The sequence below is a fragment of the Sceloporus undulatus genome, chromosome 5, assembly GCF_019175285.1.
Source record: "Sceloporus undulatus isolate JIND9_A2432 ecotype Alabama chromosome 5, SceUnd_v1.1, whole genome shotgun sequence".
Taxonomy (NCBI): domain Eukaryota; kingdom Metazoa; phylum Chordata; class Lepidosauria; order Squamata; family Phrynosomatidae; genus Sceloporus; species Sceloporus undulatus.
Window position 1 is genome coordinate 148263804 of NC_056526.1, and position 6482 is coordinate 148270285.

The window sequence follows — 6482 nt, forward strand, 5'->3', positions numbered from 1 at the left end:
AAGAAGGTGCAGAGTTGTAGTCCAAAAAAGAAATGTTTCCAAGCTTTGGGAAAGTAGTTTAGCAGATTGTCCTAACACAGGCAGTGCGGAATATCCATTATCCCTAGCTAGAGTCTGGAGGGTCATGCATTCTGTATTCTTGATCTAATGAAGCAATTTTCAAACTTTGGTCCTTCAGGTGTTTTGGACATTAATGCCCAGAAGCCCCTAGCCAGCTTGGCCAACAGTCAGGATATCTGGGAACAGAAGTCCAAAACATCTGGGAAACCAAAGTTTGGGAACCACTGATCTAATACATGTATCCAGACAAAGAGATTCACATGGCTGTTAACAAATTCTTGTACTTTGGGCATCAAGAATATTTACCTCCATGGGATGCTACATCCATGAAAATTTCAGCATAATAGTAAGCATACATCTTATAGCAGGACACAGTGAACTTGTTAGGCATGGCCCAGATGATATTCAACATGGTTAAATCTCATTGAAGTTTCTTGGAATGATTTAAGCTTATCCATCAATCTGCAATAAATAAACCAAAACATCAATGTGCTAAGCATTAGTTGAATTGTGCCCATTGAGGACTGGTTTGCTGAAGGCATGGAAACTCAAAATGCAGATAATGCAACAAGAAGTGAACCTGCATATAATAACCTTTAATAAGCAAGAATATTCAAATCAATATGAGTTGGAACTACTATGACAGTACATGAAGAAAATGCTGTTGTACAATCAGCTACAAAAGGAGGGTATAAAACTATGACTCAAATCTGTCTAAGGTTGCATTACTCAGTTGGCAAGCTCAGCTACCTCAAGTTAAAGGGGTCTGTGCTGGGAACGGAAGAGAAATGGGTAGTCCAGCTAAGAGAACACTTGTTAGAATAACACATGTATTCATGTATTAAGATCATGTCTGTCCAACAGTTCATGGAATTATAATACAATATGAATCAAGGATAGACACAAGATGGGACAGGGATTTATAGCAGATTGCCTGAATTGCTTTAAAAATGTCAGTAAGGATTTCTGAAACCCATTTGTTTAACTGTATAACTGCTACAAAAATTGGGATTCAGAATTCATTAAAACATGTATTGTAATATGATAATGTACAATGATTTACTCTTGCAAAAATAAACACAGCCAAACACAACCAAATGTATCTGGACAAAGTCTACATCAGTGGTATATCCAGTTAATCTGCAATTATTAAACCACTAGTAGGCAGTACTATGGAGATTATTGCACACACTTTATCCCATCTTTTTCCCAACTGTCAAAAATGGGTCTTATTGCATTCTCCCAGGGCCAGGCATATGCAGCCCGTATGCAACCTGGGCTTATCCTGCAGCTTTTCAAGGATGGGATTAAGCTGCAGGATAAGCCTGGGTTGCATACAGGCTGCATATGGCTGGCCTCAGGATAATGCAATAAGACCCGTCTTTGACAATCTGTTGTTGTGTGCCTTGAAGTCATTTCCAAAATGGCAACTCTAAGGTGAACCTTTGATGGGTCACTCAGTGGGTTTCCATGACTGAGCATGGGCTCCAGAATCGTAATCCAGTGCTCAAACCACTACACCATGTTGGCTCTCTAATTCTAGTTCATAAAATTTAATTGGTACAACATCAACAGTTTTTGAAATTATACATTTGCACAAAGTTAAAAGAAGATCATATTCTCATCAGCAAGACACATTTTATTGAAATATCCATGGATTTGTTTTTTTAATATTTGATGTCAGGTTGTCCTGTAGAATTTTCTCTGACTGGACACGAAATGTTCCATGACCACCTTTGCAGCAACATTGGTGAATCTCAAGATAAACAAGTCAGCACACGCTATTTAAATATTTTGAACACACACGTTGCATTGCATACTGTGAGAACATGAAAGATTCAGTCCGAGCTTTTCTTTTTAGGCTTTGCAATTTGCTGTTGCTGCTCTTTCACCGGGAGGTGGGGGGGGATCTAATTTTATTGATAAATATTTGTTAAAACCTGTGCCTGTAAATACGTGGAGTAGCAAATGATTTACATTTTTTTTCATTACAAAATACAGTTCAAACAGAGATGAAGAAAGAGCTCTTTATGTCAGCATATGGCAAATCTCTTTAATGGAGAGCCATGCTTTGCCTGGGCTTCCTATGTGTTTTAACAGACAAGCAGGTGCCTGGCAATAGCAAGCTTTTGTTAACTGTTCCTGGAAGCTTTTATGGACTGTTTTTTGAAGTCTGGTACACATGACTGGCTTGTGCCTGGTATGACTTTTTAATGTCTCCTTCTGCTGTCTTCTACTTCATGCACTGCAAATCATCAGACTTGTTGACTAAAGGCAGAGTCTCGGTTTGGAATGCCACTGCAAATATTACATGCAGGACATCTGTGCGAATAGGAAATGAATCAGAGAACCTTAGTGGTGATACAGATGTCAGATCGCTTCTCGGCCTTTTGGCTAAGATCAAGTGTAGTACTGCTCTTTTTAAATTGGGATGGAAAAGCTTCAGTTTGCATTTTCACACAAAAATGTGATCCGGATTACTCAAGCTCTCATCTTTACCCAGTTATGAGAAAAGATTTGTTCAATAATGCCTTTTCTACTCATTCACCAGTCAGCATTACTTTCTAGTATCTAAAACTCCAGTAGCACTTACAGTATTTGCAGCTCTGATTTGGCTGTTGTCACTGAAGTATCATATTAAGTGTATTCATCCATATAATAATGCCACCATCGGTGCTGAATTAGTTTTGTTTGCATCCAGAGATAATGTTATGTAGCCAATCTAATTGGCTACATGACAGCAGCATCACTATTGCTAGGATGAAGAAACGTTGATCAGAATCAAAAAATTACCCTACAACATCAGCTCAGCAATTAAAAATGTGTGATGTTGGAGGACTTTGGGAGAACATTTCAGGCCTCCTAACGTCCCCTTTTTTTGCATCAAAAATCCTTTCCGAAAGTTTGGTGAGGTACTAGTTTACAGCTACTCTCTAGTAACCATTTTCAAGGAACTATGTCATGAAACACAGTGTGATGTGATGTTTAAATACTGAAAAGATTACAGTGATGTTTGGTATGCAGATTTCATAACAAAAATGTTTGTATCTACATCTGCTCACCCATTCCATTTTGAACAAGGCCAAAAAGAGACCAACTGGCCTTAAAGTCTAAGATTAGTTAGTTTATTCTTATAATTTTTCTTTCCTTGTTGTTATGTGCCTTTAAGTCAGTTTTGACCTGTGGCAACTCTTAAGAGGTTTTCTGGGGCTGAGAGGTTTCCATGACGGAAGGGGGAAACCTTGTTTACCTGATACGAAGTAACCACTTGTGCCTCCTGATAAGGCCTTCCAGTGAATACTAGGGTGTTGGTCCTTCTGAGCAACGTAGGCTAGGATGTAGGTATTTCTGAGAGAGGGGGAGATTGCTGCGAGTTGGATGGACATCTGGCCAATTTCTCCCTCTCTTAGTAGCTTCACATGCCCCATCCCACATAGTTAAGGCGTGTATCTGACCCTTGAGAGAAGCTTTTCATGAGCCTTGTAGGCTGCAATGGAAGGAGCTAATGCAAAATGTTCCTTCTCAAAAGTTCCTTTCCTGAAATTAGTTTATTTTAGGTTCCAAGCTAACAATGTGATATCCTTAGGCAAGATTGTTCAAAGATTGCACTTTACCAGTTATATTAGAAACAACTCTCAAATGTAATCTTTCCTATGAAGTTTTCAAATTGTCAAGTGATATCAAAGGCAGTCAGAATGATGTTTCATTTCTCTCAAAAGTTGGACTACTTGTGAATGATCTATTCAAAAATTGTTATATTTTCCTAACAGCTGTGAATATTCTTTAGTATCCCAATCAAAGACCACCACCATCTTTCAATTTAGGATGTTGCAGTATAGATTTCCAATTTTTCTCCAGTGAATGTAATGCTGCTTAAGCCATGTGTCTTTCCTTTGTGGAAGGGTAGGATGACTGGGACTGCTTTGCTCAAGGCCACCCAGTAAGCTTCATAGAAAAGTGTTGATTTGAACTTAGGTTTTCCATGTCAAAACCTGACATTTCTACACTGGCATCCACCGATTCATTTTAGGGATGCTGCTGTGAGAATTTCAGAGGAGCCACCTTTCATTGTGGGTTTTTCAGTAAGGGAAGAGTTTGACGTTGTGCCAGAGAACTGGAGTGAACAACTTCAGAGTTCCTGGCCAGGTCACCCTGTTCTAAATGAAAAATGATGAGTGACTGAAGCCAAGAAGACGTCCCAAAGAGAAAGCATGGATAACAACCTATCACATATGAAAAATGATTGTTTTTTATTTATCTAACTTTATTATGTATTATACTTCCTGGCTGAAAAGGGGATTATGGATTGGATGGTCTAAGGGTTGTGTCCTATTAGTGGGAAAACAAAGACAGAAATTGTGGTTGCTCATCAACCAGATGCCTGAATAATTTTCTGTGAACATAAATGAAATTGGTGTCTCTATTGGTTGATTTGGGGGCAAATAACAAAATGGATGGGGAGTTAGCTAGATGCCAAGTTTGATGGGACATCTGAGACAAGGGAAGTCAACATTCATGGAAGTACTTGAAAGAAAGAAAGCTACTGAGGCAGGCAAGGCTATGGCTTACTTCAGCAGCATTTGCATTGGTACTTGGGACTGTGGGGCACCCTCTAATTTTTATGAAGCCTGTCCCTTGCTCCACTTTATCTGTGGTGAATTGGCTGGGGGATCCCTCTTTCTGCTGATGCCTGGAGTGATGATGAGAGGGGTTGTTTAAAAGTGAGAGGCTCATATAGGAAGCGAGCAGCAGTGCTGTTAGTAGTCTACTGTTCATTTTTTTCTTTTGTAATTTAGCTAGATAAAAGCATTCTACAGTAACATAGAAGCTGGAATTCTGGCACTTGATACCTGCAGTCAAACAACATCTTTATCATATGTAGAGCTATGTATAGACTATGACACTTTGTTCTGATGGGTAACCTGGCTACGAGACAAGAATGAAACAGGGCAAAATTTTTCACTTATTAATGTTATATGTCTAAAGCAGATTTCGTAGAATCATGAAACATAAAGGTATCAGTGACTAAAATCATGATGGCAATGTATGTGAAAGCAACATTGGTGACAATCTGGCCTTCAAGGGGAGATCATTCCACAATTCAAATGCCACAACTGAGAAGCCCCTCTCCCACATACTCACACAGTGTATTATTTCTGCTGGTGGGACACAGAAGAGGATCCCCCCCAGCAGACCTCAACCGTTGGGCAGAACCATATAAGAAGGGACACTCCTTCAAGTATCTTCAGTAGCAGACTTATGAAGTGGGTTTGACAGCAATCTACATGAAATGTAATTAAAGTATGTGACTGCATGGTCATTTTTGATGTTTTCAGGAATAGGTTCACTTAGTATATGAATCTTAGCTGTGCAAAATCAGTTCTGATCACCACAATGATTTGGACTTCCAGATTGAATCCAAGCATACACACAAACACAAAATAAACAAGATCTGAATGTTGGTCTTGATTTACAATCTTTAACTTTTCCACTAATCTTGGGTAAAAATCAACTATGGGCCTACCTAATGAAATGTAACATTTAGTGTCGGATTTCTTTTCAACTGAGCATGACATTGTTAAAGCCACTGCTAGGCTGCATGTCAGGAACGAGGTGGCAGAAATTAGATTTGGGCTTTTATTTCTCTCAGCTGAACTTTGTGCAATGTGAAAATCAGAGCCAGATCCCAGTTTCTGATGGATAATTCTCAGCAACATTAAATGCATCTCAGATTTGCCCACCATTGCTCTATGATGAAATTTTCCACTGAAACACAGGAAGAAAATTTGAACATACCACAGACGTGCCTCCTGCAGAAACCAGAGGAGTTAAGAAGGTTTCTGTAGTCTTGCATAACACCTATCCATTTGCAGATGTGTGCATTTGTTTAAATATTTTACAAAGGTTTCATTACACTGTAACACAGATCCAACCCATAGTAGTTGCCAGTTTGGTTACATTTTAAAAACCAGTTATTCAGTAACTGAATGAAGGGCTTCTAACAAGGTCTGCTGCTACCACCTTACTTTGACTTGGAGTTCAGAGATGTTTAGGCAAGAACTTAAGTGGGGAAGGAAGGAACCATGATTGACTTGCACTTTCTGTTCCTCATGCTTTTCCTACACACCCAAAGGAGAAGTCAGCCTTTGGGGCCAAACATAACATGGCATTTCTTCACTAAATGCCAACCATGCAAGGGGTTCAGTCTATGACATGAAGGCAGTGAGGCTCTGAAACACCCCACTGTGTTGCATGCCCTGGCCATGATTGCTGTTTTCACTAGAAGGAAAGCCAGCATTGTTGCTAATGGATGCTTTCTTCCTGATGCCGCCAGAAGCCATGGTCAAGATTAGCAACATGTCAGAAGCATGTTGCTGCTCCCAGAGTAGTCTAGTCCTCAATTCAATCCTTGCCTGCTTTCT

The 6482-nt window shown here is 39.5% G+C and overlaps 1 pseudogene; it reads left to right on the forward strand.

Annotated features, from left to right (window-relative positions):
• The first annotated feature begins 2434 nt into the window (after positions 1-2434).
• LOC121932345 lies at positions 2435-2604 on the forward strand (annotated as a pseudogene).
• Positions 2605-6482: the final 3878 nt, after the last annotated feature.